Source organism: Condylura cristata, unplaced genomic scaffold, assembly GCF_000260355.1.
Source record: "Condylura cristata isolate star-nosed mole 26May11 unplaced genomic scaffold, ConCri1.0 scaffold00026, whole genome shotgun sequence".
Classification (NCBI taxonomy): Eukaryota; Metazoa; Chordata; class Mammalia; order Eulipotyphla; family Talpidae; genus Condylura; species Condylura cristata.
The window spans coordinates 3,907,596-3,916,263 of record NW_004567127.1 but is presented as its reverse complement, the minus strand read 5'-3'; the positions used below and the strand labels follow the sequence as shown (position 1 = coordinate 3,916,263).

Below are 8,668 nucleotides of genomic sequence, written 5' to 3'. Positions count from 1 at the left end.
GTGAGCGGCGCAGGCTAATGGCGTCACCACTTCGCGGGGCCCGCCCCTTTCGTCATCGACGGCGCCACCTAGAAAGCCCCGCCTCCCGGCCGCAGGGTCGGCCCCCGGGCGCTCCCGGTTGGCCCGGCGAGTCACGCTGGACTCCCCATTGGCAAGCGGTGCCGTCCGTTGGCCCCGCGCGGCGCAGAGCTTGCTGGGAGTTGTAGGCGAGGTGTTTCCCGGGCCCGGAGGCCTTTGACGCGCGGAACGTCACCCCGCGCGTGGCAGCCCTTTGGCTTCTGCGGTTTATTTTAGTTCGCGAGTTGCGCCTGCCGGGCGTGCGGGTTACCGGCGCTCTCTAGCTTCTGCCTTTTCCCGGGGGTAAGGTCCCCGGGCCCTCGTGCTGGGACCTGATGTGGGCCCGGGCCCAGCCGCCCTGGGGGTGGAGGCGACCACGGAGGGGACCGGGAGCGGGGAGCTGGACTCCGGATTCCGGGGGGCTGGAGAGGTCGTGGCTTCGCGCGTCTGGGCCACGCTGCCGGCGACTTGGGAGGTTAACACAGGTCACCCAGAACGCTAGGCGAGGGTCGGCAGGAAAGGCGCGCGTGTGCCCCGCCGCTTTATCAGCCCGGTCACAATGGGGCAGTGGAGGATGTCAGAGAGCCACACGCCCTTTGTGGGCTCACAAGATGCTCGGGGTGATGAGCCCAGGAGGCGGCCTTTGCAACGTGTCTCCGCCTTTCGGGTGTCCTGACCATGTGTCGCCTGGTTCGGCTCATTGGAACCTCCCGAATCCAGAAAAGGTGGCGCTAGCGCTCCTGACCCCCCACTTGTCGCCAGTCGCCTACAAAGTTTCGATCGGAAAAACAAAACCCGTTGATTCCAAACTGTGAAAAAGAAACTATGTAAAAAAGTTGGGAGGTCTGGTGAGCGCCGTAACCCGCAGCGGGTTAAAGCACAGCACTAAGAAGCTAAAGCCACTGCAGCATGAGTTCGATCCCTGGCCCTGGGGTGACCCCGCATGGCGTGGCAGGCCTCTCCTGACCCGCCCGCTGCTCCCCTCAGCAGTGTACTTCGTCAGTCGACCTGTTCTGCTCCCCGCTCTTCCTCCGGTGAAGCCTCTCACCGCACCTGCACCCCTGGCCTGTACCCCAGCCCTGTATGCTTAAATAAATAAATCTTAAAAAAAAAAAAAAAAAGAGGGGGGGGGGGGGGCTCTAGCCATTTCCCAAATGTAACATTTCAATGAGTCAAATGCCACTTTTTAGAACCAAAATCACCTGTAATTTACAAAATTAAGGGTGCCTGCAAAGGGCCTTTCTGAGAAGAATTTTACCTGGGTTGCTTCCGCCTCTTGTGCTCTCCACGCCTCCTGTGCTCGGAATCTGTGTTCTGCATCCCTGTGTGCTGGAGTCAGTGGCAGGAGCGGCAGATGGGCTTGCTGCATGTTGTGGCTCAGACGTCACCCCACAGCCCTCCCGGCTGCTCTGGCCATCTCTTATTCATGCTCTCGCACTTTGCATGGCAGATGTCTACGGTTCTCTTGTTGAAGAAGTACTTTATCATTTACATGTGCATTGTTTCATTTAATCCTTTAACAACTCAGAAAACTGAGTCTCAGAGAGGTCTGGTGATAAGCCTAGTGTAACACACCTGAGACACGAACCCTTGTCTTAGATGCCTGACCCAAGATCCTATCCCAGTCAGTTACTGTTTTCTTTCCCACTGTTGTGAACTCCCCTATTGTATTCTCGTGACCATATCATTGCCTTCCCGTTCATCCTGAAACCTTATAGTGCTCCTGGCCTCTTTTCTCTGTTTCCATGTCCATACAAGTACCAGAATCTTTCCATCCCAACTGCCAATACGTGACTGCAGACTTTAGGCTGACACAGGACTTTATCACTGTCAACTCACATTACAGTGGTCTCTGGGTTATCCCAGCCCGTCACCTTTTTTGGCTCCCTCCTACACAGTTTTTCCAGATTAATTATAAAATGCTCTAAGTCAGTCTTCATTCTAAATGTTTCAGTCATTTGCTCTCTCCATAGGTAAACTCTGGATTCCTTAGTCGGCCGAGCCTGGCTTTTGATGTATTCCCTCTGCACTGCCTAGCACACTGCTTGGTCTGCCAATTCTGGCTGCAGAATTCTTCCACTTTTATTATTTAAATGACCCCTCCCCATCACACCTGCTTCATTCTACCTCCTTGAATCCCCAGTTCTTTCTTTCTTTTGTTTTTATTAATGATGTGTCATTATCTTACATCCTGTTTTTTTCTCAGTGGAGGTTTTCTCCCCTCAGGCATGGTGGACATAGTTTTCCCAAAACAAAGCACCCACACCACACGGTGGTCTCCTTCCCAGCCACCCCCTAGGTTTTAGCCTCTCCCCTTTCCCCCTGGGTGCTTCAGACCCAGCTTTCAAGGGTCAGTTTTGAAGTTTATCCGATCGTTTCTTTGGTTTCTCTGTATTCCACATAGAGTGACACTGCTTGGTATTTATCGAAAACTCCCTGTTATTTCAAGGTTCCAGATTTGAAATCTAAAGCTCATTGGCCTACACATTCACTTTGCAGTTTGTACTACATTGAAATAGTAAGTGAATCATGCAGCTACATGTATGTGTTAGTGGGCATGAGTATATGTGTATACGCAACACATACAGTACCTGTGTGTGCACCCACACATTCTTTGTCTTTTGAGATGAAATACCCTTTGCCACCAACCTAGTGTGGGCACCGTAGGCATCTAATAAAGGCTTGTTATTGCTGAGGCAGGGAGCGCGGCCTCCTGGCCCCAGAGTGTGGCCCTCGCTTCAGGCCTTCTCATGGTTGCGCCTGCGGCTTGCTTGGGACACCCAGCCCTTCTCTCCCCCGTGAACTCCTATGCATTCAGCAAAGCTTGGTCTTCCAGACTTCAGCTTCTCTGGGAATCCTCCAACAACCACGTCTTTTTTTGAGATGCCGGTGGGACGCAGCGAGGGCCCTCCTCAAGTCTCCAACAGCATTTCGGTTGTGTCTGCCTGTTAGATTCTGCCCTCTGTGCTCTTTGCGCCCTCCCTGCCCTCACTGACCTCCTGAGGACGAAGGATGAGCTTGTATTTTGCCCACCCGACACTGAGCATGGTGTCTGAAATAATGTGATTTAGAAATGTTTCCAGTGATGGCCACGACTCAAGTTTAGTTTCTAAGAAACTAGTCACAATGCCAAGATAGATGACTGAGGAAATCCATAGTTTATTTCTGTCATATTAGGATTTTGTATTCGTTGTTATGTTTGCCTTCTGAGTTTGAGTCTTTCCTGAAATGCAGTCTTTAGTGCCATCTGGTGGAAGTAATTGCAGTGGAAGTTCTGATAAAGTTGAGATGGTGCTCACTTGTCTTCTATTTTGTGTATCTGGAACTGAGACAGGTCGACGTATGCAGAATTTGTGGCGCTGCATTTGATTTTTATCTGGAAATACACTGTCACCTGAGCCAATTCTAAGTATCTAGCAAATTATCCAACAAATTGTAATCTCCTATACCTGATACTGGACTACTCTTGTGATAAAAATTGTGATAAGTAGACAACTCCTCAGCTTTGAGAAGGTGTAAAATAAAACGGCTGGTTTATTCGAGATTTCAGAGCTCTTTTTGTGTAATTGCCTGTAGGTCACCTGAGCTCAGTGAGACATCATTTCCATTATTATTTAATAACCTTGCCTACCCTTTCAGAAAAAAAAATTTCCCAGCAGTCTTTTTCAAGGTCTTCTTGCTCTCCTCACTCCCTCCCAATTGTCCAACATGCTCAGCCACGCCCCTGGGCAGAGTTCGGTTGGCTGGTGGGAAGCTGCCTCCCGCGCTCCCTGGTCTAGAGTAATAAGCTTTACGCTCAGTCTTCTCTGTTGCATATTCTCCTCCTCTCTCTCTGTGGATTTCTTTTCTGTGTTGATCAAGTAACAATACTAACCTGTTTTGAAATAAGGATTCAAGAAGCGCTTGATACATTCCACTCATTCATTCAGAAGTGAATGTGCCTGTGTGGTGAGACTGGTCTTTTAGATCACTTATCTTCCGTGTGAAATGTATGGCATTAAATAAGTCGGTGCTGTGCTAAGGGAAACGGTACACTTAGAGATTGAGTTTGTGCCGCATACAGCAAGAACCCCAACAATGCCTCAGAGTGCTGTGCGGTGCATAGCACCCAATGGAGAATGAACCCAAAAAGGCACATTTGTACTCTGTAAATTGCTTTAAGCTTGGCATCTGCTATTTTCCCCCTCTCTTAGGGTTCTTGCATTATTTATACTTAACAAACATGTTGGCTTGCAAGACTAATCATAAACGTGGACTTCGAAGCAGCCCTTTGCTGAGAGATCCATGCAGGTGGCAGCTTGCCCGATGGCCCGTCATCCAGGGCCAGTGCTGTTTAAGCTGGGTTCTTCGGGTACCCACAGTGTCTGGCTGCGTGTCTGGCTCATGCGGGGTTAGCAGTAAGTAGTTTTTACATGACAAAGTCCAGCCACTACGGGGCAAAGACCTGGGCACCAGGCTGCCCGGGCACCAGGCTGCCCGGACCCCCGTCCGTGGCTCCCGACTCCCACCTGCTGCGTGGTTCACTCTAACGCCTTGTCTCCCATCGGACTGCTATTCTTTTTTTTTTTTTTTTTAATTGAGGTGACTTTGATCACAACACTGTGCAGACTTAGGAGTACAGACAGGTTCACACCTCTTTGAAAGTGTGCAACCCCCGCCCCCCAGCAAAGCACCGGCCACCCCCCACCACCCACCACAGTTCACTGGGCCCCTCCACCTTCGCTCCCACCCGCCCCCTCTGGTAACCTCATTCTGCAGTGAGATTCCAAGGGTTTCTTTTGCCTGTTTCTTTGCTTTGTTTCTTGATATTTCTCAGGTGAGTGAGATCATCAGGTATTTGTCTTTCTACTTTTGATTGGTTTCACTGAGCAGAATCTCCTCCAGCTCCATCCACGTTGTTGCGAACTGCAAGATTTCATCTTCCATTTTTCAGCTGAGTAGTAGTCCGTTATGTATTGTGTATCACACCTTCTCAGTGTGCCCATCTGCCCTTGGCACGTAGGTGGTTCCTCACCAGTACTGCTTTTTGAAACATTTACTTATTTATACACACAAGAGCTGGGGTGCAGGCCAGAGGTGCAAGGGTGAGAGGACTCCACAGAGACAGAATGGGGAGCAGCTTCAGCACTGGGCCCTCCTCCTTCACCCCTGCCCTGAGAAAGTGGGGAGCAGTGAGTGATGCCCAAGCACCCACCCCTCGGCTCTGCCAGTTAACAGTGTTCTGTTGTGACAGTCATCCACTTCTCCAGCTCTTACTTTTTTATTATCATTTTTGTTCGCTGAAATCTATGAACTAAAATCTTAGGTATGTCATTTTGTTAAATTACATTAAGATTACATGAAACTACTTATTGGGAAATTGGAAAATATTCCTTATGTATAAAGGAAAATATTTTGTTTTTCAGTGAAGGCTTTTTAATTTGAAAAATGTCGTCGACAGTTAAATATCAATTTTCTTTGTTTTTAAATTTCCTCCTTTATTTCACAGAGGCCTGAGGTGGGAGGTAGACATTTAATAATGGGTTTTCTGACTATAAATAAAACATTTATGCACTGTGCTTTATGTCATGCTGTTTTCTTCACAAGATTCCGTGGAATTGCAGATTCCTTTGTTATAGCACTCTACTTTCTGTTTTTCTCTCCCTTCTTTTTTAGGGGGAGGAAGAAGTGCTGTTGAAAATGTTACGCAAATAAATGCCTTTCCCCTCATATAAAGCCCGAATGCGGTGAGTGGAAACGGGCAGGCATCATTTAACGTAGCGTCTTTCCTGATGCAAATACCAGCTCCCTTCTGAGCTAAAGTGCCTCGCACCCTGACAACAGCATTTAGGCCCGGACAGAATATAATATATTATGTCATATAGGGAAGTCTGTACATTAGTCCCTGACGTGTTGCAAGGAATTATAAATAAATAATGTTCCTGGATGCAAGAAAACATAAGTAATCCGCACCAGCCAAGGCAAAGCCCAGTTATGTATGTCATGTGGACAGCCCCTATTTTTTTTAAGCACCTGTTTCTAGGTAGCATTTAAACCTCCACTGTGTTTTAATAAATTCTTTAGATTTTTTTGCCCAGTGTGCAGGACCTGAAATCCTTTCTTTCTTCTATTATTGATAAGGAATTCACAGTGTTTTCAGGGAACTCTGGAAGACAAATCCTTCTGGCTTTAGCATTTCATGACTTTCTTTTAAACAGAGTCCCATCAAGAACATCTTTGGAATGCTACACGCCGAGCACCAGACTAGAGAGGGGTTCAGCAGAGAGGGTGCCTGTGAGCATCTGGGGGCTAAGCAGCAGCAGTGGGGTGCAAAGACGGCTGAGGAGCTGGCTCTGGACTATCACACGATAGCTGAACACTTTATCCTTGCTGTGTCCAGCGTGGCTCACTGCTTCAGGCTTGTGGTGTCCAGCGTGGGACCCACTAGCCATATGTCACTTTGAAACACTTGAACTGAGGTTAGTGCAAACTAGAAATAGAAAGAGTTCCCAGTTTTCAAAGATTTATGGTGGCGAAGAGTAAAATAGCTCATTGGTACTTCTCTGTAGTGCTTGCATGTTGAAATTATAAATATACTTTATTCTTTACACTTTATACTTATTTTTGAACTGTGGTAATGTTGGTTTAGAGAGTCATATGTGTTTCAGGAGGGTCACACCTCTTCAGATATGTGCAGCCACCCCACAGCCACCACTGAGGCATCGGCTGTCTCCAGCAGCAGCCGCTGGGCCCCCCGCCAGTCCCGCATCGGACCCCAAATCTTGCTGTGGTTTCGCTTTGTCTGTTCCTTTGCTTTGGCCACTTACACTCCACAAATGAGTGAAGTCATCTGGTGTTTGCTTTTCCCATTCTGACTTATTTTTCTTAACATAATCCCATCCAGCTCCATCCATGTTGTTGCCAATGGTCAGAGTCCCTCCTTTTCTTTCACACAGCTGAGTAATATTCCACCACGGTGCATATCAACCACTTCTTTATCCACTAATTTGTTGCTGGGCCCATGATTCCCTTGAGCAGAAATACCAAATTAAGGCAGGAACAGTTAATTTGAAGAGAAGTGGATAGATGATAGAGGAGTTTTGGCAACATAGTTGACAAGAATTACTAACCAAATAGTTAGGATGTGTTAGGGATCAAAGCAATAATTGGCAAATAATTAGCGAGTGCGCTAAAAAAAAAAAAGACTCTTAAGAGCTCTAGCTTACATGACTTCAATGAATAATTAAAAAACTGGTCATACATTGGCCCTCCCTGGTGGCGCAGCGGGTTAAAGCACAGCATTGAGAATCTAAAGCTGCTTCCGCATGAGTTCGATCCCCGCCTGCCCCGGAGGTGACCCACATGGCGCGGCAGACCTCTCCTGACCCGTCCGCTGCTCCCCTCAGCAGTGGACTTCGTCGATCTGCCTGTTCTGCTCCCCAGTCTGTCTCTGGTGAAGCCTCTCGCCGCCCCTGAGCCTCTGGCCTGTACCCCAGTTCTGTATGCACAAATAAATAAATCTTTAAAAAAAAAAACTGGTCATACATAAGTCATACCTAAACTCACAAAGATGAGTCAGAACGAGGTCATTCTGGGTGGAAGGACTGTCCGGCCCTGGGCTACAGTCCTCGTTTGCCTCGTTGGGCCTCGCTCTGTGCTGCCTTACCTTATCTTGCAACCAACCCAGAAATCCAAGCCAGACCAGCTGAGTTAAAGAAGGAGGTAGAAGTAAGACGAGGATTAACCCGGGGCCTCGTCACCATGCCCACCAGCCCCGAGACAGACCCACAGACCCGGGTGAGATGAGGCAAAGGGGCGTGAACACCGTCCCTAGGAACCCCAGCCCATTTCTCTGAACTCCTACTGATGCAGACCCGTTCGCCTCTCCCCTTCTCAGTGTCCCGCAGATAAGTCCCTGCATGTCTCCACCTTGGGGAGATGACCTTTGAGACGCTGTCCTCCACCTCCTGAGATCATGGGCTCCAGGCTAACCGTGATTTCCTGCCATCAGCTCGTGTGTCTGGAGTTCGGCTTTTGAGCACAAGGACCCCTGACTCAGACCACAGCCCTGGGCAGCTGCTGGGAGACAGTGGAAGCCAAAGATAAAAATGTGAGCATCATCATCCTTTGATAACTACCAGAAACATATGTGAGCTTTCCTACAGTGTCTGTGTCCTTTGGTGTAGTTCTATTTACTCCATAATATACGTGGAAACATTTTTACTGTTTTATTACTGATCATGGCAGGGTTCTGGCCCACGGTTCACTCAGCAAGCAGTTGATTGTCTGCAGCAGAGGGCAGCTGAAGGATGTATCCCGTAGTGGACTCAAGCTGTCTGTGCGTGGGGAGTCAGAGAGTGGGTGGTCTTCACCCCCCAGAAAAGATGGGGTGACTACAGCGGGCTTGGCTTGCTTATTTGTTTTGCTTTTTAAGATCACAGCTTGGGTTTTCCTGTGAACTTGAGCAGAGTCCTCCAGGCCTCTTTCCACACCTGCCCGGAGCTGGCTCACCCAGACATGGGCCACAGCCTCGGGACAGCTGATTCCCGAGCGTGAGAGGATTTCCTGTCTAACCAGTTCTGCAGTTGGGGGACCCCACAGAGTCATCATGGCTGACCCTTCTTTTCGACAA

General features: G+C 48.8%; 1 long non-coding RNA gene across 3 annotated transcripts in view; it reads left to right on the top strand.

Annotated features, from left to right (window-relative positions):
* Positions 1-236: 236 nt before the first annotated feature.
* The window catches only part of LOC105854111, a 25,487-nt gene continuing 17,055 nt past the window's right edge, over positions 237-8,668 (top strand). Inside the window, exons 1-3 of one of the 3 annotated variants that reach the window (XR_001145833.1) lie at positions 237-360; positions 5,713-5,783; positions 8,048-8,146. This is a non-coding gene — a long non-coding RNA (uncharacterized LOC105854111). Of the gene's footprint in view, positions 361-5,712; positions 5,784-7,933; positions 8,147-8,668 lie in introns of all 3 variants that reach the window. The other 2 variants (XR_001145832.1, XR_001145831.1) reach the window with 2 other exon arrangements.